Source organism: Juglans microcarpa x Juglans regia, chromosome 2S, assembly GCF_004785595.1.
Source record: "Juglans microcarpa x Juglans regia isolate MS1-56 chromosome 2S, Jm3101_v1.0, whole genome shotgun sequence".
Lineage (NCBI taxonomy): Eukaryota > Viridiplantae > Streptophyta > Magnoliopsida > Fagales > Juglandaceae > Juglans > Juglans microcarpa x Juglans regia.
In genome coordinates this window covers 16,081,975-16,108,501 of record NC_054597.1, presented here as the reverse complement: position 1 = coordinate 16,108,501, position 26,527 = coordinate 16,081,975, and the positions used below count along the sequence as shown (strand labels likewise).

General features: G+C 38.5%; 1 long non-coding RNA gene and 1 other non-coding gene across 2 annotated transcripts; one reads left to right on the top strand and one right to left on the bottom strand.

Moving 5' to 3' along the window:
* On the bottom strand, nucleotides 1-26,527 carry LOC121251792. The gene is made up of 3 exons (XR_005938119.1): nucleotides 26,516-26,527; nucleotides 20,699-20,700; nucleotides 1-154 (listed from the first exon to the last, which is right to left on the bottom strand). It is a non-coding gene; the product is annotated as an uncharacterized LOC121251792 (long non-coding RNA).
* Nucleotides 4,106-4,212, top strand: LOC121253742. Its single transcript, XR_005938463.1, has one exon. It is a non-coding gene; the product is annotated as a small nucleolar RNA R71 (small nucleolar RNA).

Below are 26,527 nucleotides of genomic sequence, written 5' to 3'. Positions count from 1 at the left end.
GGCGTGGGCTTTTGTGATGGTGAGGTCGTGTAACTAGGCTGCAAACGAGGTCTAACGCCGTGGGTGTGGAGGTGTAGAGACAACGACGGTACTGCATGGAGGTTGTGGAGGGTGGCGGCTTGTGGTGGATGATGCTTTGTGGATGGAGCAACTTCTGTGCGTGCGTGGGTGGAAATTGCCGTGGGAGTTTTAGCGGCAGCTATAGGCTTGGTAAACTAACATGCAGGTACGTATAAATATATATTGGCGATGGAAAAACCCTAGAGAAATGAGGGAGACGTGTGTGGGAGTGAAAGCTGAAAAATAGAGTCGTGAGTATGTGCAAGTTGTGGACGAAAGGAACACTACGGTGAAAAAGAAATATAGACGGAAAGAAAGAAAAAAAATAAACATGTGGGGAGAAAAAAAAATAATAAAAAAAATTATCGTGTGAAGAAAATAAAACAAAATAAAATGAACAAAATAAATAAATAAAAAAATCAATAAATAATCAAAAATTGAGTTTGATTGGATCCGGGTGTTACAGGTAAGATCAGAGCAAAGCAGAGCAAAAACAAAACTAGATACAAAATTAGAATGTGATGTCAAAGGTTTTCAGATGCCACATCGTATCAAACAGAGTACATGTGGCGCCCCTAGCCCCCACTTGGGATTGGACGGTGACTGAGACGCCGGGACATGTAACACAAGGCTACACACCCCTCGTACATGATAGGTAATATGTTATGCACCTAAGTACACTAGCAGTATGCAATAGCGTAGCAACGGAAAAATTAATAAAAGTCAGATAAACCGAGCAACACAATAAGCAATTGTAAAGCACATGGCACCATAAACTAATATCATAACCTAAAACATTGTCCAAAACATAAACATGAGCCATAAAGGCATAATATCCCAAAAATCATGAAGCATAATTTAAAGTTTCCAAAACACGGGATTCCCACAAAAGCAACATAAGTCCACAACTAGTCCATATTCCACCAAAACTTCAAGTTCTTAGAAGGTCGATAGATCGTAGCATCAATTTCTGTCTCACTAATACTACGTAAGATCTCCCTGAGAAGCTTAGCCGTATGAATTAGTACATTAGCAGTATAGTCTTGATGAGCCTGAACAGTGAACTCGTCTTCTACCAGGGAACCGTCTTGGTTCATGTTTCCTGGATATGTGAGGTACCTGTTACAACTTCTACTATTCCTGTTGGGAAATGGTAGTGGAAACTACCATAATAAGATTTCGAGAAATCTCAATAAGTAATCACACAACATAATACAGTTAACACAAACATACAAAAGGTTATATCATGATGTGCATGCATGGACATGTACTTGACTTATGCCTTAACCAAAACTAGACTTATGCACTTGACCATTTTTGAAAGACTTGTAATAGAGACTTAAACTTTTCATGAAAGCTTCTTCTTAACTTTTCCTAGTCATGTGAACTTATTTAGAACTTGCCTTATCAAAACATATCACAAGATTTATATCGAGTGATCCTTATCATATAACGAGATTTTCATCAAGTGGTCCTTATCTTATGAGCTATTGTTCTTGTTTAGAGGGTGGACACAACACAGCTCCCCTCCTTGCACCGCGTGTTCCTACTAGTTACCGCACCATCAACAGTCCATACACCGTGATGAATACGTCATAAACAGAGAATTATACTAACTCGACCTTACTTTGTCGAGTTACATGCCTTATGCATCCACTAGCGTTAGATGCTTCCTCGCTCCGGCATCCTTTAAAAAGAATCCATTCGAGGCTCGTCGACTATTCTTCTTTGGCCCAGGGGTTACCACTCCATTCTTAAGCACTCCAGAGTAGACAGAGGAGTTCCACTAGGACATTCCCCCGTCCTAGCACTTGGGGTCATGATAAAACTACTTCTTTGAAAACATTTTCTTTGAAAACACTTGATTTAAAACACTTCTTCCCCAAATGCATGTGACATGAGACTTAAATATGCTTACTTATACTTGACATATGACATATGAAATGCCATACATGAAATAACCAAGCAAAACATATTCATTTCATAGCACGATAACATAGACCATAAGAGATATCGAAATATGTACATAGAACCACAAAAACTTGCTTAGGCCGAAACTCATAGGTACAAAAACATGAAGATTCATCACATAAACATGTTCCAAACTTCAAGCATATAATGTAGAAGTCAAGACATAGTGAAACAAAACATGAAATCATAGATTTGTGACTAAGTTCGAAACTTTTAAAGCATATTCAAACTGAAACTTCATATTACATACACCATCAACCTCAAACAAGTGAAAACCGAAATTCATAGGCATGTTTTATGGCATTTCCATCACAAATCCAAAACAATACTTTCTTCCTTAAAGTTACTCAAGATCATATTTACATATTCCAACAAACAACCAAGGGATAACAAACAAAACAATCAAGACCATGAAAGGATTTACACAATCATATATGAATATTAACCAAGAGTAAGTTCAGTGTATACATACAAAATCCTCGTAAAGGAATACTAGCAAACTGTAAATCCGAACATACTATTTTATAAAGAACATCTAAATCTCTCATGTTTTTGAGTGTGTGTGTGTTTCTAGGGCATCACTTGGTCTTAAACCATTCGGCTTCTAGGGTTTTTAGGTTAAAACCCCATTCATTTCACTCATAAGGTAAAACAAAACCTAAGGTAGGGAAGAATACATGTGATGGTCAAAACATGGAGGATGAACTCCCCCTTCACTATTCGGCCTCAAGGGTTTCTCTGGGAAACCCTAGGTTATTTCCAAGAAAATAGTAGAAAGTGTGTGTGTTCTATCATTTCTCAAAGTCTAATGAGATTTGAATCTCATTTTTGGATTGAGAAAAGACTTGTGTATGTGTAAGAATTAGGAGATACCGATCCTTACCTTGCTAATCCTTGGATAGTGCCGAAATCCTTCTCTTGCAAGGATCCTCCTTGTTTGGTTGGAGAGAAAACACAAGAAAATGAGAGAGCTTTCAAAGGAACATGAGAGAATTGTGTGGAGAGAATGGAAACTCATGCAAAATCTAAAAAATGGCAAGGAAAAACCCTCCTAGGCGTGAACCCTTCTCTTTATGTATGAAGCCCTTCACTTACCTCCATGCTTGTATCAAAAACCCTTGCATGAAAGACAACTGGCAAGGTTTCTTCTTCTCCCTCTCTCAAAAACCAAAATGCCTCTTGGAGTTCCCCATTTGGATTGAATTGGGAAGGGGTATTCTTGGGAGGTGGCATGTTGGACTACTCTCCTTGGCCGAAAATCCCTTTTTCCCTCTTATGCCCTTCATTTCCTTGAACAAGTTTCAAGGAACGTGGCAGAGTATGGCAGCTATGACATGACGAAGATGGGAAAAGGAGAGTACCTGAGAGGAGATGAGCACAAGAGAGAAAGGAAAGCAATTATAGGAATGGGGGTTTGAGTGGGGCATCGTGGATGGAATCGGGGTGGAGGTTAATCTACAAAAACATGGGGGAAAGAAAATCAGAGGGGTGGGGAGGGTCTCCCAAGGTTAACTTTCCAATAGCTATCTCCCAAGGCTGCTTACTTTCTCGTTGGAATGGTCTTGGTTGGAAACCAGGAGGATGGAAATGTCTAGAACTGCTACCTTGGTTACCTTGATCTTTCCATGAAAAGTTGAGATGATTCCTCCAACTTGGGTTGTATGTGTTGGAATAAGGGTTGTTTAGTTGCTGTTGCCTGTTAAAATTAGACACATATTGGCCTTACCCTACCTGCATACTATGAACACTCATGTGAGCTCCTCCACATCAATCACAACTCAATACAAGATTAGAAACATAATTCACATTACCCAGCTTACCAAACATGTTTACCAGAGAATCTACCTTAGCATTCAAGATGTTTATGCCATCTACATCATACATACCTGGAACTTTCTTAGGCATACCTCTTTCATTAGACTACTGATAATTGTTAGAGATCATTTCTTCTAACAACTCATATGCCTCTTTTGTTGACATACTCATTAAATTACCTCTTGCAACTACATCTATCATAATCCTGACTGAATGTGTTAATCCATTATAGAAAGTCTATACAAATAGCCAATCAGGAAGACCTTGATGTGGACACTTCCTCTGCAATTCTTTAAACCTCTCCTAGGCTTCATACAAAAATTCACCCTCAAACTGAACAAAACTGGTAATATCATTTCTAAGTTTGGTAGTCTTACTTGGGGAAAATACTTACTCATAAAAGCTTGTGACAAGGCGTTCCAGGTGGTGAAAAAGTTAGGTGCTTTGGAATTCAACCAGGCCTTGGCTTTGTTATTTAGAGAAAATGGAAAATGTCAAAGCCGAATAGCATCATTACTAACTCCAATCATCTTAATTGTATCACAAATCTCCAAGAAATTGGCAAGGTGTGCTTGTGGATCCTCAATAGGTCCTCCCCCAAAATGCTCCTGCTGCACCATTTGGATGAGACCAGGCTTAATCTCAAATTTATTAGCAAGACTGTACGTATTGCAATGCAGGGTTGAGCACCATTGACATTCGGCTTGGCATAGTCACGCAACACCCTCTGATTCTGGTTATTTGCCATACTACTACTTGCTCTTGCTCTAGCTCCAGTCTTTGTTTTCTCCTTAGTGCACGTAGGGTTTGCTCAATTTCTAGATCAAAAAGCTCAATTAGCTCACAGTTATGTGGCATCTAAATATAGAAAACGTAAATTGACAAACAGAAACACAAAACAACCTCAAAACCCTAAAAAACGATGGAATTTGGCCTTGAGAAAGTGAGGTAGTCTGAATGAATAAATGAATAACAAAACAGAACAATACAGTCTAAATTAATACAGGAAATTTGATATTGAAAACAATCCTCCCCGACAACGATGCCAACAACTTGGTGGTCCCTAGACTCTACCACAAGTGCATGGGTCGTGACAAATAGAATAGGGCAAAAATAATATCATTTCCACAAGGAGGACATTCAAGTACCAATTTATAAAATATTCTATATTAATTAGACGATCCCAAATTGATGTGACTGACTGTAAATTCTTAACCTGAAAAATTAAATATGAAAGGCTTCTAGGGCTTGGATTTCATCAATTGAATTCCTTCAATGAGTCTAAACCTGGTTGCTTGCATTAATGTTTTGCTAATTACAATTATCATATTCCCTTTGTTATGTGATATCCACTTTCAAGGTATAACACCTATACCTATATTAATCCTATGTCTACTATTGTGATCACATAAATTAATATAAACTCATTATGCTATGTGGAGTTCTTAATGTAGATCACAAAGTTGTGTATTTATTTCTAAACTATATTGCCAAGGTTTGATGAATTCACGAATTAGTATTGAACTTCAACTTTTGTCATTTCATTCAACATCTTAAGCATGCAATTCATGGCCAATAAATTGCAAGAATGAAAATGAAAATCATTCAATTGCAATTAACAAAGGGTATTCAATACAACTATACTTAAATCATATCCAAAATTCAATAACTACATCATAGCCCTAGAATAAGAAAACTAGCAAATCTTAACTAATAAAATAATCCAATTATTTATCAAGCATAAATTCAAATTCCACATCTTTACTAACAACTTAGCAACTAAAAATTAGAGAAAGAGAAAAATAACTCTACAATTGCAGAAATCGTGAGCTTCGTTCTTCCTTTGGGAATTAGATGGATGGAAAAATCCTGATGAATGACCTCACTATCAGGAAACTTCCAACCAGAGCCCGAGATGAAAAAGAAGCGCCAAGACTAGTCCTTGATATGGGAGAAGCAATTCCTTGTGGGTGATACTCTTATTGCACTGGACTCGGAAGCGCACAAGTTGCCTTCAAGGCAAAGCACATTATGAGTAGCTAGAAATTGTGGCATGGTTAGGTTAGGATATTCCTTGTTCACAGTATTTAGTGCCAAGTGGAAGATTATGCGGCATGAGACTAGGATCTGCCAACCATTCGGATGGAGTTAGGCGGGGACCGGTCACAATTATTCCAAAACGTCGCGAATGGGTCGATAGAGGGGCAGTTGTAGCCCATTCTCAAACATTGAAGGAAAAAGGGCCACCTTCTCCATGAAACCCTCAGCATCATCAGCGCTGAAGTGGGGCTATGAACCTCCAAGATTGCTAAGTTAGGGATTGTGAACGTTGCACATAACGAACACAGATCCACGGAGGAAGCCACCGAAGACTAGTCGTGGCCCTTAAAGAATGAGGTCTTCCCGCCGGTCTCAGCAAGACTCTAACCCTCAAATCCCTCCAGTCTCAACAGGACGTGAAGAGTGCTTAGGAGCCAAATAGAGTGAAGATTGGAAGATGTGAAGAAGGAAAATTGCTCAAAGAAGGAAAATGGTTCAACAGAAAGGCCAAAGAGAAGGTGAGAATGATGAGAAGAGCATGTCTTAAATAAAGGGATGGCGATTGTTGGGCTGCCTCACATATGGGAATATTAAGGACCTCTAGAAGAAAACCGTCAGGAACAGATCCCGAGATTCCTGCGGTAGGTAATGATGAGGGTACTGAACGTTATGTCACCTCAACCATGGTGAAGGAGGAAACGGGTGAGTGAAAGTCACACACCAACCAGCTGCCAGCTACTAGATCCTATAAAAAGCACGACATCAATGCATAGGAAACCTAACCGACACACTACAGAGGGGGTCACCCACTGTGATACCCCATAATATGGATAAGGGTAGGTGATGTACCCGCATTGCTTGGGAAGGAGAAGTTCATGCACTTTATAAGGTTCCAATGGGGCTCCAATTATATCATTGACTAGTCATTTTGGAGTATAAATCATGTGGTTTGGGCCTTCCATTGGGGTGTTACAAAATGGTATCAGAGCCCAGGTTTGAGAGATTCTGCAGACTCTTGGAAAGAATAAGGTCATGTAGGATGCTCCTAGCCTGCTCGAGAGTTAGTAAGATATTTTAAGATAGAATAAAGTGCTTATAGCTCTCAATAGATGACACTAGGAAGAGGAAGTTGCTGTTGATTGTTAATTATTAATATTATTATATTTTGCATCAAAACATGGTTGGCACTAGGAACACTTCTGGATCTGGTCAGAATGAAAATCTAGATGCTTTGGTTGTAGTGGCGACTAAGTTTTTCCAATCGATGGCTACCGGTTAGTATGCTGCACCTAGGGCACCGCAAGTTGGCTGTAAGTTGGAGCAGTTTTCTCATCAGCACCCCCAACCTTCAATGGCAGGTTAAATGCTATGGATGCAGAGTTGGGTTGAGCGTTCGGAGCAGATTTTTGAGGCGTTGTTCTGCACAGATGATCAAAAAGTGATTTATGCATCATACAACCTAACAGACCTAGCTAACAACTGGTGGAACTCAACTCGGGCACTTTTACAGAATGAGGTTTCGATCTTGGGACTTGAGCTAGGAATTTAAGGGGGTAGATTGTGATATCCCATATGATATGGATAAGGGTAGGTGATGTATGACATACCATATTGTTTGAGAAGGAGAAGTTGTTGCACTTTATAAGGTTCCAATGGGACTCCAGTTATATCATTAACTAGTCTTTTTGGAGTATAGACCATGTGATTTGGGCCTTCCATTAGGGTGTTACAAAATGGTATTAGAGCCTAGGTTTGAGAGATTCTACAGTCTCTTGGAAGGAATAAGGTCACCTAGGATGCTCCTGGCCCACTCGAGAGTTAGTGAGATATTTTAAAATAGAATAAAGTGTTTATAGCTCTCATTAGATGACACTAGGAAGAGGAAGTTGTTGTTGATTGTTAATTACTAATATTATTATATTTTGCATCAGAACATGGTTGGCACTAGGAACACTTCTAGATCTGGTCAGTATGAAAATCTAGATGCTTTGGTCGCAGCAGCGACTCAGTTTTTCCAATCGATGGCTACAATCAGTATGCTACACCTTGGGCACCGCAAGTTGGCTGTACGTTGGAGTAGTTTTCTTGTCGACACCCCCCAACCTTCGATGGCAGGTTAAATGCTATGGATGTAGATAGTTGGGTTGAACGTTTGGAGCTAATTTTTGAGGCGTTTTTCTGCATAGATGATCAAAAAGTGATTTATGCAACATAAAACCTAACAAACCTAGCTAACAACTGTTGGAAGTCAACTCGGGCACTTTTACAGAATGAACTAGGGGATGTTACAAAATGGTATCAGAGCTAGGTTTCAATCCTGGGACTTGAGCTGGGAATTTAATGGTGTAGATTGTGATACCCCATATGATATGGATAAGGGTAGGTGGTGTATGAGATCCCACATTGCTTGGGAAGGAGAAGATTTTGTACTTTATAAGATTCCAATGGGGCTCCAATTATATCATTGACTAGTCCTTTTAGAGTATAGGCCATGTGGTTTGGGCCTTCCGTTGGGGCGTTACATCCACGCAACTTCGTGTGCCATAAAAGTAGGCAATGTTTCGAAGTCCGTGCCACTTGCCAAAAGCGAAATGCAAATGCACAGGAACTATAATTGACACGCTGCTAGAAGTGCCCACCCATGTCGCTTCAGGTGCCTTTAAGACGAGTGTCAATTGGAAATTCTCATCACGAGTGTGCGATGAGGATTTGAGAGGTAACTGGAAGGGGATATCCCTCCAAGGAAAAGCTGTCCAAGGCCTTTGGGCCTCTTGTGATGTGCTCGGCCCAAATCGTATGGGCATCAGGAGATTTGGGCCCTTGGGCTACAAACCACAAGGGCCTAGGATGAACGAACCCACACGCTCTACACCACCAACTTAGCACACGCCTCGGATGAAGAGAAGGAAATCCCACTGTGGCAGCATGGAGATATTTGCAAACGACAACCATGTCAGGGGACACCACATGTCAGAAAAGTGGGATAATGGCAAGTGGGACGTCACCACTATGACTTGTAAGGCCTCTCCCTGCAACGAGGCCACCTTAGCCCAGTATATATATCCTTCCCTGAGACTGGGAAAAGGTTAAATTCAACTCTCTCCCTCTCTTTGTGATCTTTCCTCTCATTCGTTCCTTAGAGAAAAATACTAACTTGAGCATTGGAGGGGTCCCTCACCACCCAAGCTCCTTCCTGTGTGGATCTTGTTGGTTAGCAAGTGGATCTAGTAGGTCGACCAGGATACAAAACATGCCCTAATAGTCGAAAATGGTTCTTTTTGGCGATTTAGCCTTCAATTTCCGTCAACTTCACTCATGGGAAAAAGTGGTTTTTCTTGTGTTGAAATTTAAAAAATCCATCATGATCTAATCCAATAAAAACAAAATAAGATTTGAAAGACAAAAATATATATAAACACATATAGTCAATCAATTTAGAACTAAAGGAAACAGATCAAATCATATTATATATCTTATAATTAACCATTTCTTCCCAAACAAGCTAACCTAAAATTATATTAATTCGGAATTAGAGAGAGAATGTACTAGTTTCAAATTAGAAAGAGAACCTACAAATCATTTCCAACGAGAATTGCTCTTTGGAACTCTTTACTTCCGGCAATTAAACTCGCTGGAACTCTTGATTTTCGAGGGCAATGTGTTACCGCAAATGTTTTTTTTTCTGGCTACAAAAAAAAAAAAATTGTCGAAAAAACTAGTTGTTTTTCCTTCGATTTTTTACATTATGATGGGGACGCCCATTTTTTGGACTTTTTGTAGTGAGAAAAATAGCAACAACTTAAAAAACTCGCTGCAAAATGTTATTTTGTGAGGGGGCGACAACAATGCATACGTCGTGACAAAATAAAATACTTGGAAATGGTTCTTTTCGGCAATATTGCGTACACTTTCTGACACCTTCAAAAATTTTATTGGGGACAATTTCTCATCTCTGAATATCATGTTCGAATAGTAAACGACTTTTATTAGTATTTAGGGATGAAATTTAAATTTCATACTTAAGAGTCACATTTTGGAAAGATTTTATTTTGTCCAAAAAATATCTTCCCAAAAAGTGTTTTTGTTGCAGTGATGCTTGCATTTATTCCATTCCATCCAATTATTACAAGTTACCGAGTTGAAATGAAACCCTATCATTGATGGGTCATGAGCACGATAAAAATGCACTCTATATAAACTATAATTCTATAGTGTTTAAAATTATTCAATAATAATTTTAAATGTTTGAATAAGTAGTTTATATTTATTTATTTTTCTATAGGTTCTTTTTTCTCGTTTACAAATGGAGAAAATCAACGTGGAAGATTGATTAACATTATAGAAGACTGCCTTGATTTGGATTTGTTGAATTATGATCATAATCATGATTACCATCACTAATTTCACCCGGAGTACGTAAGTAATTGAACGCTCACTCGTTATGATTGAAACATTCGGATGTTTTTCTCACTCTCCACTTGACGTTTGCACATTACCACTTAAACATTCCAACGTTATGTGTTTAAAAGCTCAAGTCCGAATGCGAAACGACACAAAATCAATTTCTCTCAAAACACAACATCTGTTCCCTCTGTCGCATACCGCCTCCATAAAACTCGACCACAAACGTCAAGAAAGATGTAGGCATCCTTATTAACCTTTGGGTAGATTTTTTTATTTTTTATTTTATATATATATATATTTAAAGGAGGTTTCGGTGGTTCTCGAAACCCATTGATGGCCGGACCTTCATCTTGAATTTTCAGCAACCACGGGTTGCTAATGGCCAAACGGCCACCATAGAAAGCTTTCTTGAAGTTTATACTTCATTTCTACGGTGGCTTTTGGTCACCTTCATTGTGTTTGAAGTGTTAGGGAATGGCTGAGTCAACTCAACCATTTCGGTCTTGTAACGTTCGAATGTTAGCTTCTCACGTTCAAATGTTATACATTCCAAATGAGGAATACAACATATATGTTCGCACATTAATCATATAATGTGAGAATGTTCTATAGTATGTGCGAACGTATTGAGAGTGAGTACAAATGTATATTTTATATTCGAACGAACATTTTTAATGTTCACACGTATGATCGTTCATATTCTTGATTGGCACATATGTGCGAACACTAGTATTTTGTGCAAATGTTATTTCGAATTCTTGTGAATGTCAAACCTTTCAGTTGCCATAAACCAAATATACACTTGAACTAATAGTTTTGTATGTTCGCACGTATTATTAAATACGTTCAACAACTTCTTAACGTGTGAATGTGATCTATTTTGTACGTTTGAAAGTGTGTTTTAGCTATCACGTTTGAATGTAACTCATCTTATGTTGGAATGCTTATTCTAGAGGAATTTAACGAGCAAACGTAAAAAGCAAAACGTTTGCACATTTAAGCTTAACGTCCAAACGTTGTATGTTACGTTCGAACGTGTTCCCAAAATAGTATATAATATGCATCATAATATTAATATTGCTCAATTTTTTTCTTTCTTTTAGGATATGGCTCATCCTCTGACGACTAGAAAAAGGGGGAGGGATGCAACAAGTGAGGACATCGCTCGAATAGTGATGTCTGAACGAGAAGTCATGATCAACCACTTTTACGAACTCATATGGGAGCAAAAGAGCATTTGAGACGTGTTCATTACAAGAGGTTGGATGAGTATCTGCACATTGATCCTTCAATGGTTTGGGAGTTTTATATAGGGATGTGCTCAGGCATCCTCTCACACTGTGACAGTACGTGATGTTTAGTTCCAGGTCTCTGGGGATGTATTCGCCGAGCTTCCGGGGATTTGTCCTGTACCTGAGATATCGACTACAAAAGATGCTCAGCCTATGGATGGATCCCAAGTAGATATAGATGTAGGCACTTCTGCATCATCTATTGTAACACCCCCTTCTCAAAGGCTAGGAGTGTCACGTACTTTTCATAAAAATAAATCCGGCAAGAGATCTCAAATGTCATAAATAAAATTAGAAATTTATTTTGTAGAAAAGGTCTAATAAAAAGTCTTAAAAAAAACATGAAATAAACTGAACAAAATTCATGTCATAAAAGCATGTTTTATTTTAGAAAGTCTGAACAAAAAAAAAATTTAGTGCTCATTCTATTCCTGACCTGCCTGCTCGTATTCATCATGCTCACCTGGGTGGTTAAAAACATGAAAACAAACAAAAATGAGTCGAAGACTCGGCAAGAAATCCATCACAACGTAAACATACTAAACATAAGGTTTTCATAAAAACTTTCATGCTGAGAGTTGAAATTCATGACTATTCATACTGATGCTTGTGCTATGCATGACTATTTTAACTGAATTAACTGACTGATCTGACTGATTAATCTGACTGATCTGATTTATCTGACTGGCCAACACGCTTAACCTTGTGTGCGAGGTTATGCACCGGCCCCACATCCTGCGGCCACAAGGTGAGCTGCTGATAGTATTCTGGCATACTATGGTGGACCACGATTGAGTTCGTGGCTTGCACATCCACCCTGAAACTGAACTGCATTGGTACCATGCATCTGAATGACCATCTTATTAACTGATCTGATCTTATTTTTCACTTGAATTTAAGATGGCTTACATGTCTTTTACACATGAGATGCATGACATATTACATACATAATCATAATTTCTAAATTTAAACATGATGCGGAATGACAAAATAGTATGCTATGCTGGATGACATGTTTGCATATGACATGAGTGGTGTATAAATAATTGGCTGGAAATGAATTGGCTTGAATACTAATTATCTATAAACTGAACTGTAATGATCCTAAACTTGTGATCAACTTACTTACCTCGCTGCGTTTCTTATTGAATAACACTTCGTAACTTGAGACCTATATGAAATAATAACTATCACTAAATTTGTTTGGAAACACATGAATTAATATCCTACTAAATTAAATTCACAATCTAAAAGATAGTCAAGTAAATTTTTTGTTTAACACCATAATCAATAAATCCTGGCATTTAAATTACTTAGATACTAATTTATAATTTAGTAAAATATTCGAGCTATTTTAAAATAATTCATAAAACTTAAATTCTTAAAATAGGTTTCATGTCTTATAATTAACATAATTAAACAAGAAATAATAATATCATTTAAATATTCTTAACATGTTTCCTTATTAAAAATTACAACTTTAATAAATATATTAAAATCTACTATAATAACATTACAGGTTCATTTCATACCATAGATTTAAAGATTTAAACATAAACGATTAAACACTTGCTATTTACTATTGAAATTTATTTGTAAAATTAATAATAAATACTATAGTTTAAAATTCCTTAATATAACATAATAATTTTTTTAAAGAAATTATGACTAAATAGACAATGGAAATATTAACTAAAATATTATGCACAATAGTATATTTTAATAAAATATATTTCAAATTCTTTCAGCACTTTCTTATAAAAATGAACACTTGACTAATATATTTATTTAATAAAATTAAACTCAACTTGAAATATTAAACTCCACTTCAAAAATGACATATTATAATTGTAAGGTTATAAATGAAATTATACTTAACACTATGAGAAGGAATTAAAAGGGCATAAAAGTAATCTCATTTAACACCTGCACTTAGTAATTTAAAACCTAAAAGCAACTAATATATGCTGTAGAGAAGCAGAGGCAACGGGAGAGGGAGGCGCGTGAAGCAAGGGCTCACCGAGAGAGAGGAGGACGTGCGGCGGTTCTGGGTTGCTGGCCGGGGGTCATAGCGGCACGATGCCGAAGGAAGTGAACCATGCGGCAGTGCAACCGAGAGGGAGGGAGGCGCACGTACAGAGCTGGGTGGCTGAGGGTCGTAGGCCAACCGGGATGGAGTAAGTGCCACGGAGAAGAGCTGGTCGGCGGTTTCTGGCACCGTGGGTGGTGCTCCGATGTCCTGGGGTGGTCGGCGGAACAACCTAAACTGGCAGTGTCGAGGTGCTCGGCTAGAAGCCACCGCGTGGCGTACGTGTGACAGGGCTTGGAGGTCCTTCACGGTCATGCATGGTCTGCGCAGCGTGTGGTTCCGTCGTCGAGTCGTGGCCTTTCCGATTGTTGTGTCTCACTGTGGGTTCAAGGCTGGCTACAGTGCATGTTGGGTGGTTTTTGTGTGGGATGGATGCATGGAGGAGCCATGCTCTGTTTTGGTGTGTGAAAACAGGGGCGGGCTGGTGCTGTTTATGTGGGTTGTTGGACGTCTCTGTTTTCCGTGTGCTGGTTGTTGCGTGTAGGAAGGATCGTGGCTCTTGATGCATTGTCGTGTGTGTGTTGTGCGGGTGGTCTGGTTTATGGAAGGAGGCCAAGTGATTTCTGCTTTACGTGGGGCTAGGTAGTGAACACCATAAAAATAAACCCTAGGGAAAGAGACGTGCATGTGCAGTGAAGACGTGCGGGGCGGAGAGGAGGGAAAACGTGGAACTTAAAAGTATGAGTTATCCTAATAACAATAAAATATGAATAGTAATAATAATAATGATACGATAATAAATCTATTAAAATTACACTTTATTAATAATATAAAATCTGATAAAATAATAATAATAATAATAATAACAAATATAATAAATTTGTAACTATGTGAAAAAAAATTACATAACACTTATATTATAGCCTAAACTTAGGATCGAGTTGTTACATCTACTAGCCCAGTTGACTGATCAGAGGTTGGGGATACTGATGAGGAGGATGGCGGTTGAGATGAGGATTTCTACATCCTCACTGAGAGTGACCGAGACCCGATCGATAGGAAGAACTCCTTTAGCAAGGTACAACTCCTCCTTTTTTTCTGCATGTTGCATCTTATTGTCGCAACTAATAGGACATAAGGCCACATTTAGCCAGACATGCACACAATTGTAACACCCCGTATTTTAGTGTATTTTTATTGAAGGATTATTTTTATTAATTCAAAAATTTATTCTCTTGTTTTAAAATTATCGGATATTTTAAACGGTTTATTTTATGATCTTTAAATTGTGAAAATTAATTTGTTATGTTTTCTTAATATTTATTATTGTGATGCATTTAAATTGTTCTTTATTTTAAATTAATTAATTTTTGGATTTAATTATTTTATCTTCATTTTATCATTACGTTTAAATTATTTTATTTAACTTACTGTTTTGAAATTATTTTCGTTGGATCATTTTTGTGACCCAAGATGTGAGGATTGAACCTCATTTCTTTTCCTTCACTTTTTTTTTCCAATTTTTCTCTTTTTTTTTTTTTTTTTTTTTTTTTTTTTTTTTTTTTTTTCTGTTCTTTCTCTCCATTTCTTTTTCTTCTTTCTCTCTCCCCGCACGCGCGCGGCCTGCTCTCTTCTCTCCCCCGTCCATTTTATCCTCCACCCACTGCGCCGCCGTGAGCCGCTCGTGTCCGTCACCGCCCCTACCGTTCGCTTTCCCATCGACTGGCGACCCCACCTCCCAAATTCTAGCTCCTCTCGTTCCGTCGTTCTCCTCCACGCACGACGCAAAGCTACAGCATTCCTTGCGCCGTTGCGCTGCCGTCGCGCCACCTCCGGCCACCATTTCTTCACCACATCATCCTCGACCTCCTAGCAAACCAAAGCACCCATCCTTAGCCCCGATCCGTCACCGGTGAAGTACATCCAACTCCATTTCCGTTTTGGGTATTTTTGGTCTAAAATCGCCTCCTACGCAGCCACCCACGGCAAACCACTACCACCATTGGCTTCACCGACACCTCTAAGCCCTACCCTATCAATTTCGGGTCTTGGTTCGTCCCCGTTCAAAAGTGGATTTTTGAGACCCACAGCCACAGTGTATTTTACACTGTTACGTTGCTGAGCCGCCACTTCTTGCAGCTCTGTGATCCTTCGGAAATTATTATATAGCATTGTACGTATTTTTCCAAAGAACTTTCGTGTTTTAAATGTATTTTTGCACTAACTCATTTTATCTGTGAACTGGTTGGTTATGCCGGACTGAGTCTGAGGAGTTTAGGGGTTGGATGGATTGTGGACGGAGTTGTTGTGTGTTTGGTTTGCATTGTTTGTTGTTGTTATGGCGTTGTTCATGTACATGGCATATTGCACGCATGATCATGTTTGTAAATGAAACTGGGTTTTCGTGTACATACATTCATGTTCATGTGTTTATTGAAAATTAGATTTTCATGTGAAATGATTCTGAGTGTGTTTGAAACGATTGGATTGACTGGTTTGAGAAAAAGGAAAAGAGACTGTAGGGATTGTGGTAAGCAGGGATGGCGGTAGAGTCCCGCCTACGGTGCACGCGGTAGGGATGGTGGTAAGCAGGGGTGGTGGTTGTGTCCCGCCTGTGATTCCCGCCTACGGTGCATGCGGTAGGGATGGTGGTATAGTCCCGCCTGTAATTCTTGCCTCCAGTGTTCTGATAAGTATTTATTGTGTGGAAAGGAACTGTAGGGATGGTGGTAAGTAGGGATGATGGTAGAGTCCCCGCCTGTGATTCCCGCCTACAGTGTTCGTGGTAGGGATGGTGGTAAGCAGGGATGGTGGTTGTGTCCCGCCTGTGATTCCCGCCTACGGTGCACGCGGTAGAGATGGTGGTAAGCAGGGACGGTGGTATAGTCCCGCCTGTGATTCCCGCCTACAGTGTCCGATAAATGGTTTGTTTTGTGTGAATCATTTTCTGGAAAAATGACGGACTATGTTTTTGGGCCAAAATGGGATTTTGGCTTGTGTTGGAAATAATCATTTTTCTGGGAAAAATGGTATTTTATGGCTAAGCATTTTTTGTCATATGCATGCATGTTGGTTGCATTAATATGTTTTTATCCCGAGAGTTGTTTGGTTTATACTTACCTGTAGTACCATTTTATGGTATCACAGCTTTTGATGCAGATGTGGATGACGAGCTTTAGCTTGGCTCCGTTGGAGGAGTGATCTGGGGTTGCTCCCGTATATCGAGATTTTTTTTATCAATTATTTATGTATTTTCCTTTGTAATATATTTTGGGATGACTGTATAACTTTTTTTTTAAAGCTAATTTGTTTTGAATATTTGTATTTAAATTTATGGTATTTAGTTGACTTGTTTATATTATCCGCTGCGATTTTTACTGTGCACCTTTGTATGTTGCACACACTTGAGCATATGTCGTTGGGATGCGTGACCGTGTTGTCATCATCCTGATATCACGGTTCCCATGTTTTTGTATGTGGGAGTCGGAGCATCACAACAATTCCTTATACGAGTGGCACATGGAGAGCCCATCCACTTGCCACATCGTATTTTTGACAAGGTTCGTTACTAGGCGAGCATTGTTTCCACGGATAGCCTTCCATAAGGAGTCCTCATTACCAAGCTATTACTGGCCTGGAGTGTGCAACCCAAGATGGAGGAGTGGATGATAGAACCTGATGAGACCCATTGACATGACCACACACCGTTGGAGCATTGGATAGGGGAAGAGGCATGCTTGACGTCAGCCTAGTCCTGTACTAGATCTAGTTCCTCCAACCCAGTTTGAGCCCAGTGTTGGGAGTACTACTCAGTCGCCGTAGGTACATTTATGGGAGATGCTCAACCTGCTTAGATTGATGCGATGGTCACAGATACTATTGTGCACATAGACCGAAAGATCGTATTAGTAGAACAGAGTGTTGGAGATTTTGTCACCGATATTCTCCATCAGATAGATATCCTAAACACAAAGGTCAACACATTGACTGAAGATTTTAATAAATATGTAAACAACTTGTTCTGAGTATTTTGGACTTCATTTTTCTCATATGTAATGAACAATATTATTTCATATATCTACTATTTTTGAATTTCAATTCTCAATCCTTTTCAAATTTTAGCTTATTGAACTTTAATATTAAATCACTGCATTTCAATTCTCAATCTTTTTTTATTTGAAATATCCAACTTTAATATTAAATCAATTAATGTTCGCACGTGAGAATCAATAACATTCAAATGTTGGCGCCAAAAGTTTTCAAGTTCGCACATAAATAGCCTCAACTTTCAAATGTCCATCAAACTTTCTAACGTGAATATGTATACATTCAAATGTAATGTAATTTTTCATCTATCTTTAGTGACGGTTTCTGCAAACCGTCGTAAAAAATGTTTTTTTTGTGACGGTGGGAGCACCATTTGTGCATTTATTTCGAAAATTATTTACTTTTAGGATTGATTGCTCACTGCTGCTGTTCCAAGAAAACAAAATTTCAAATATCAAACCAAATTCATTAATTCAAGCAATCATTTGCGGCCCACAAACGACTAATACTCACGGTAATAATTACGTACATGCACACCAAAGCCCAAATCATGCAACTCCATTCAAAGCCAGGAAACCATAAGTTTCCACCATTTCCCATACATCATCTAAGCAACAAAACAAATACTTTGCACATGCGGTGTTTTCTAGACTTGCGGCGCTTCTTGGATGTAATAATGGCGGCAACCCGAGCAGAGATAGAAGAAGAAGAATCTTGCTCCTGAAGCCTCTTCCGGTTCACGGATCACCTTGCTCCTCTTCCTCCTCACTACATCGTCACCTTTTATGTCTGAACAAGATGTAGAATCCTCATCAGATTGGTCTTCAAAGTTCTCTAGTGAACAAGACGACTAAATCCCTTCGTACTTAATTCATCTAAACACACAATAGGGTGAAACCCACCATTCGATCTTGGGGGAGATAAGGGTGAGGAAGGGTGAAATGCACCATTTCATTTTAAATGAAAACATCCCGTTTTGCCAAGTAGACGGAGGTGCGTAGTTCGCGCGCCAACTTCACTGCATTTAGCTTTTTTCTTTAATCTAATAAAAGCAAAAAATATTTGAAAGATAAATATATATATTTATATAGATAATCAATTAATTTGGAACTTATGGAAACATATCATATCATATTATATCTTAGAAAAATATTATTTGCAATCATAACATTCATTTTAAAAAAGTGAATAAATATTAGATCCACATAAAAAAATTAATTTTTTAATGATAGACCCTACAATTTTTTAAAAGGAGTCTATTGTGCATACATAATCTATGACTATATCTTATAATTAACCATTTCTTCCCAAATAGACTAATTTAAAACTATATTAATTCGGAACAAGAGAGAGAACGGACTAGTTTCAAACTAGATAGCGAAAGTACAAATTATTTCTTGCAAGAAAAGTTCACTGGATTTATTTTGGGCAACTAACCTTGCCGGAAATATTCATTTCTGATACATGTTGCTGCAAATGTTTTTATCAGCTTCCAAAAAATTGATGGAAAAAGTAGTCATTTTTTTTCCGCAATTATTAATTTATTTATCATTGTTGTGGGACCTTTTGCGGCCATTTTTGGAATTTTTGTGATGAGAAAAATCACTGGAAAAGACCAAGTATTTGTGAAAAAAAGGAGCGGACTCCGACTTGAATCAGCGTTTGTATCGCCGTTGAATGGTGGCAATCCCACCTCCTCTTTAATCATGGCGATTCTTTGTCGTCCGTCTCAAGGCTCTCATGTGCTCCTAGCCTCAACACCGAGTCTCCTGTCAGTCTTCTCATTTCCATTTATGCTTTTATCGAGTCTGTCTTTAAAAATTAGTTTTCATGTACACTGTAAAAAGTGGACGAGAATGGTACTTCGAAGCTAACACCGACTATGAAACTAGATACACATGTATCAGAACCAATAACAAATAAAATAAAATAAAAAAGAGAACGGATGTGATTTGAAGCCAAAGGCTGAGAGGCTCGAGTGAGTAAAAAATTAAAGACATTTCAATGTGCTTTCCATCTTTCAAATTATGCTTACTGAGGAACCAAAAGTGAAACAAATATTGCGTTACTTCAGAACTTCAGATAAAAAGCATGGTGTTAGTATTACGTTGGTTCATCATTAGCCATCAGGTAGTCAAGCAAATGGATGGTGTCAGACTATTTTTATTTTTTATAACTAAAATTGTTTCAGTTGAACGAGAATATAAAGATTAGAAACAATAAATTAAGTGAATAAAGGAAGAAACATTCATAAGAAAACGAGCACTTTTATATCTTTATTAGGAGAATGGTAAACATTAAGGCAGTGGAGGAAATAAATCGAACAAAGAGTAGAGATATAAGTCGGAGTTCAGAAGTCAGAGCCGACATTGGCTTCAACTCTGACAATACTGTCCAAATAAACACAGATTCTGACCTCGAATTCCGATTACTCCGACTCCGCCGGAGTCGGAATCGGAGCGAGTGTCGGATGGAGTCGAAGTCACCAAAGTTTTTGCCCACCCCTACAACAGTGACTATGCCGTGACGAGAAATAATCACCGAAAAGGTTCTTTTCAGCAATTTTGCATAGAATTTCTAGCAACTGCACTCGCGAGAAAAAGTGGTTTTTCATTTTTTGAAATTTTAAAAATCCTGTATGGTAAAATAAGATTTGATATATATATGCATATATTGTCGATTAATTTGAAACTAAAGGAAATAGATCAAATCATATTATATCTTATAATGAACCATTTCCTTCCAAACAGACTAATATAAAGTATATTAATTCGGAACGAGAGAGAGAACGTACTAGTTTCAAGCTAGATAGAGAATGTGTAATAGACTAGTTGAATCTCGGCCCAGGTCTATAGAGAAGATCAATAACTTAGGAAAATGCATTTCTGGTAAGTGGGTTTATTTTATTTTATTTTTCTCTTTTCCTCCCCACCCTCGACAGTTTCCTCACTTCCTAGAATTTTCTCCCTCTCGAATCCTTCTCCTCCCTATCACTCTCTTCTCCCCATTTTTCCTATCCCTGATTCATCCCCATTCACACGACTGTATTACAGTTCTTCCTCTCCACAACTGCCTTATGCCTTTTCGTGTCCCATTCCCTTAGAAAATTCTCTCTCTTTAGTTCTTTGTGAGTTCCACTGCCTAGCCCCCTGTCACGACCAACAAGCCGAATGTAACGTCCCAACTTAGAGTAGCCCCTCCATGCGTGGCAAGCAAACTCCCAAATAGATCCTCAGGTGAGCAACAACCCACACTCATAGGACCATGAAAGCAACCCCACCCTGCACTAGATCCACGTGTAACAACTCACGTTGCCCAGCAAGAGACCAATGCGCATGCATCACCGCCCACTGCCCACCTTTACGTTGTTCTAAGTCGTAATACCTCTCGTTAAAAGCCCTTAGGTTGCCGCTGAGTTGCACATCCAACCCTTCCCTTCACATTGCCAACCTTCTGTCTAGCAAGCAACCTAGCTTATCACTCCTTCCTTCGTAACACAACCTCGTCGCTCTGTCCGCCACCTCCACCCAGTTAATACCACAATCCTACACTGTGAACCACCGGGAACCACCAAACCATCCCACATGATACCAATGTAGCCTCTATTTTCATAGAATAAAAATGAAGCATCTCCATGTCACGGAAAGCTGCAACTGACACTGCATCGTGAGACTCGCAACCAACAACCAGTAGAAGGTGCTGCCCATCTCCTTCATTAGACTCTCCATTAATACCTGTGCGTGGTATGCTGGAACCTTGCTCAAACCGAGAGCAGTCAATTGGCCACTGTAGATCATCACAGGACGTAGGAGTGTTACGGTTGCCACAGAAAACTGTCGGTCATTACCTCCCATCAACCTCACACAGCAACGTGTTCTGCAGCCACTATAAGAAATCAGGTCTTTTCTAGGGCTCAAAATCATTACAAATACCCCCACTAATAGGGAAAATTGTCACAAAAAACTACTATTTCCGGTGATTTTAGTCTGTTGCAAATGTCCCCAAAATCGATGAAAATGGTCTTCCCATTTACATTAAAATCGCTGAGAAAAGTTATTTCCGGCGATTTTAAATTATCGTCGTCATTAAGTATTTCCTGTGGGTAAGTTTCACCGCAAAAGACTATTTCCGGCGTGTTTTACATGCCAGAAAAGGTGTTTAAGAAAATAAAAGAAAATACACAAAATTGAATACAAAAAAACAAAGTTTTGTAGGCTTCACAATTTTACCTTACACTATGGATTGCACTAATATTCTTTTTACATACTCAAAAAAGATCCAAAGTATGAGCTACTAATATGACCAAAATTGGCATCGACTGTGTTTTACAATATACCGTTTCTAACCAACCAGAGAAAGCATTTTGCTTGATAGTTGTTCTCTCCAATATACACTATTTAGTATTTACCCTAATCCCCTTGTGTGATACTACTTTTAGAATTTGTATGCTCTACAGTACCTATTGATCAAAACCTCTATAGCTAAGACCGTTACATGCAAACTGTAACTGCAATATACAATATAAAAGATAAATTTAGTAAGAAGACATGGGAAATATAGTAATTGTATTGGGAATTCCATAAGTTGCAGGAGCTCTCACCCAAAGCCACTCTAGGGTTGTGAAATTCACCATTAACGATCCCTATCAGGTATGTCATGCATCAAAAAGAAAAGTTTGCATTCAAAGAAAAATATGTCAAGTATAATAATAGCAAAGTAAAAATAGAATGGCAATGAACACACTTCAACTCAGGAGAAAACACAACAAATAAAATAACAAAACTCCGTCAGGAAATGTATGCCAACACATGCATGAGAGAGAGAGAGAGAGAGCTGATGGCCATTACCAGCAGTTGTGTAGGCTGTAGAAGATTCTTCATGAGTGCCTCCTAAACATGAGCATCTTCCCCAACTTTCTCTATATGAGCTTGTATATGAGCAACATTCTTCATTTCGGCCATTAGTCTTATCCTGCAAAATCACAACTCCAAACTTCTAGTGAAACTATAAGGAAATGATAAAACCCAAAATTCTCAAAAGTTAGACTCCTTTTTTGCTTCATGTCATGTTTTATGGTCTCACTACAAACATTGCTTAGTATTTACACCGTACGTATATTTTAACTAAAGTCAGGTACTTCATGTAGGCATTTTATGGTTGACACATAAAGAAAGAACCCACAATATTAGGCCATGCTTCTATCCAACCATCTTCAAATACAATTAGGGTGGAATTTACAATAGAAAGACCCTATCTATTAATATATTTAATTAACACTTTATAATTATCAGCTCTACCATGTTGGATGTCCCACCTGCCCAAAGATTTATTTATATCAACCTGTAGGCCAACCAATTTTAGAAACCAGCCTCTTATAGAAAATAATGTCAGACACAATTTAGGCATCTAACAAGATCTGCAACATGGAGGAATAAGTGTCCGAGGGTACAAGAATTTATTTGAGAGTCATAGTTGGTAAATTGATTAATTTCAGTTATTTTGATATGATGTGTTAAGAATATTTTCGAGTCTTTTGGGAGTGTTTTTTAATTTATTGTATTGAGAACTTCTTTGTTGACCCTATGAAGGAACATTGATATTTGGGTTGAGCAAATGAATTAATATTTTATGGATTTTTTTGGATTTTATAGTTGTGATGTTGGAGTTGATATTAAGTAATAAGAGCTAACTCTTCGGACCTCTAGGAACGGGGTGTTACAGTAGGTATCAGAGCCAGGTTTGGGATTTGCATACTATAATAAGGTGTTTGAGGACATTTAAGGTTTTACAATTTTGTAGGCATTAGGATATGATTTTGGAGATATTTGGTTTGAGTATTTGCAAACTCATGGTAGGTGACTTACGAAATATGAGATTTTAGAGTTGTAGATTTTAAGAGATGATTTTTTTTTTGATATTTGAGGTCTTAGAATTTGTAGGTGTCAAGGATTATGTTTTATGGAATTTGAGGTTGTAGTTTTGGCAGATGTTAAGAGTTAAATTCGTGACTTTTGCGGTTTAATTTCTAAGGACGTCTGTAAGTCTAAAGTGATGCTTGGTTTATTACTATAGATGGTAATGAGAACTTTATGAGTTTATTAAGGATATTGTTAGGATTGGGTTTTTCTAAAAAAAAATGATGAACTTTTCCCTCTTTAGAACGTTTAACCAAGTTTAAGCTTACAGGATTGCAGCTCGTTGTCAAGTTCGAAATCTTGAGGATTTGAATGAAAACAACAATGAGCGAGGCTGAACATTGGAGCAATTTAATCGTACCCATTCTCCCACATTTGATGGAAGAGGCGATTCAAACGTAGCGGATGATTGGATTCAAGACATGGAAGAAATCTTTAGTGTCTTGGAGTGCACAGATGAACAAAAAGTACGATTTGCAGCCTTTAAATTGACTGGGGAAGCTAAGAGGTGGTAAAATTCTAAGAAAGCCATCACGAAAGCTGAAGGGATAGAAGTAGTTAGGTGGCCTCACTTTAAGCAGAATTTCTTCTACCGTTTCTTCCTTAAAGCAGACAGGGAAGCTAAAGTTCGAGAGTTCACCAACTTGGTGCAAGGGACCATGACTGTGCGTCAGTATGCTGCAAGATCGGAATTATCGCGCTTCACCTCATACCTGATTCCTAATGAAGAGAAGAAGGCCAGAAAGTTTGAGAAGGGTTTGAATCACAAGATATATGGATGGGTGATGGTCCTACAAATTTAGAGTTTTTCAGAGTTAGTGCACAAGGCGATGTTGATTGAGCAGAATCTTAAGAGAGGTGCTGAGTTGCAAGAACAGAGAAAGAGAGCTACTCCACAAGGATCCTCTAGTATGGACCAAGGGCCATGGAAGAAAAGAAATGAGGGGAACAACTCAAATCATAGACATGTGCAGGGAAATCAATCAAATAACCCCTGTAAGTTTTGTAACCACACACACTGGAGAGTGCAGAAAGGAAATGGGGGCATGTTTTCGATGTGGTAAGGCTGGTCATTTCATTAGAGAATGCCCATTACTGTCGAACGACAAGAATAAGCCTAACACACCTCCCGGTCCCCAACAGATGACACAAGGAAACAATCAACGAAGAATGTGACCGACTCGAGTGTTTGCACTGACATCTGAAGATGTTGAGGACGATAACAATGCAATCACAGGTACCCCACTCTTTTTCTCCTTAAAAGCTTTTGTTTTAGTTGAGTTGGGATTAATCATGCTTGCATGGAACTTTTCTAGTTGTACAATTTAGAATTTTGAAGTTTGGTTGAAGAGGTTTTTCAAAGGGATTAGACACGATATTTTATATCTACAAGGCTCTAGCTTTATGCGTTTGATGAGTTAGTATGTATTTGGAAGTGAGAAGTTTAGAAAAATTTATGGTTGAAAGTAGAGTTTCTGAGGAATTCGAGAATTTGTGAATTGAAGTTTCTTAGGACTTAAGTTTGGAACTTTTGATTGTACTATTATTTTGGAGATTTTAAATATTATTTTGGGAGTTCTGTTTTAGTTATTTGTGAGGTTTAGCCAGGAAAAATAAAAAGAAAAAAGAAGTGTAGTTATTATTAGGCTTTAATTTCATTGTGGAAGTGCATATTTTTTACTTGAACTAGACCTAGAGGTGTACAATGATTGACACTGGGTGTGTGAAAATGGATGCCAAGAAGATTAGGTGATATTTAAGGCACCTGGCACAAAACTAGACCTTGAGGTGTACAATGATTGACACTGGCTGTTAGGTTCGACATAATTGTTGAGGACTAAATTAGGCGAGGAAACACTTTGCTTAAGTGCAGCAAATTTCGAGGATGAAATTTTTTAAGTGGAGGATGTAACACTCGGTCACTGCCAAGTCCGCTTTACAAAAAAAATGTTTTGGGTTTAAAAGTTTGAAAAGCCTGCTTGGGATTAACGAGTATTTTTTTTGTGGACAACGAGCCTGGATTTTTATTTTTTTATTTCTATTTTGGCAAAATATGATTTTTCAATAGGTTTGAAAAATTAAGGTTTAAAATCTTTGAACGGACCAAGTGGATTTTCACCCGAAAAATTCATAGGACAGTGCAAATTTCTTTTAGGTCGAGTCGAGCCCCAAAACTTAGGAAAAAGGCCCATGCATTAATCCCATTCAAGATCCAAGATGTGTGCCAAATTGTTTTTAGGCTAAAGAGCCCAAGCCTTGGGAACCAAAGACCAGACTCCATGCCATGCACGTCTCTCCCTTTCCTTTTTCTAGGGTTTTACCATCACTCACTTATATATATACATATATTATTTCATGCAAAGAGAAATCTACCCAACCACACTCACCATCATCAACCGATTTTCCCTCAGCCTCCATGCACGAAGCCGCCAACCTCGTTACATTGAACCCATACCCTATCTCGCCATCTTTACAAATCGAGAGGAAGAAACCGACTCATGTGGTGTCATTGCACCCAATCACACACTGCACAGTAGTGCAATGTGAAACGCGAAGCAACGCTGCCGTAGGAATTGCCCATAGCCACAGAAAATGTGAAAACCACCTTGATAGCCCACTGCTTAGCCACTGTTAGCACCACCGCCCAGGCTTTTTCAAACCACCAAACAACCTTCTCGGTCCTCCTTTCGCTACCCCACTAGCCTCTATTTTCAGCAACAGTAGCAGAGTAAGTAAGTCCCTATTTTAAACAAGAGAAACAGAGCAACTTTGGGCACCACCATAGACCCACATTCCCTCCTTTGTCAGGCTTTGTTCCTTTCCAGAAACGGCTACATCACACGGCTGTAGCGTGTCGTAATACCCCTTGAACCACCGTACGTAAGTACCTCTCGCTTTCTCTTACTCTCCGTCTCTCTCACAGTGCTCTCTCTCCCTCTCACGTCTCATTTTCT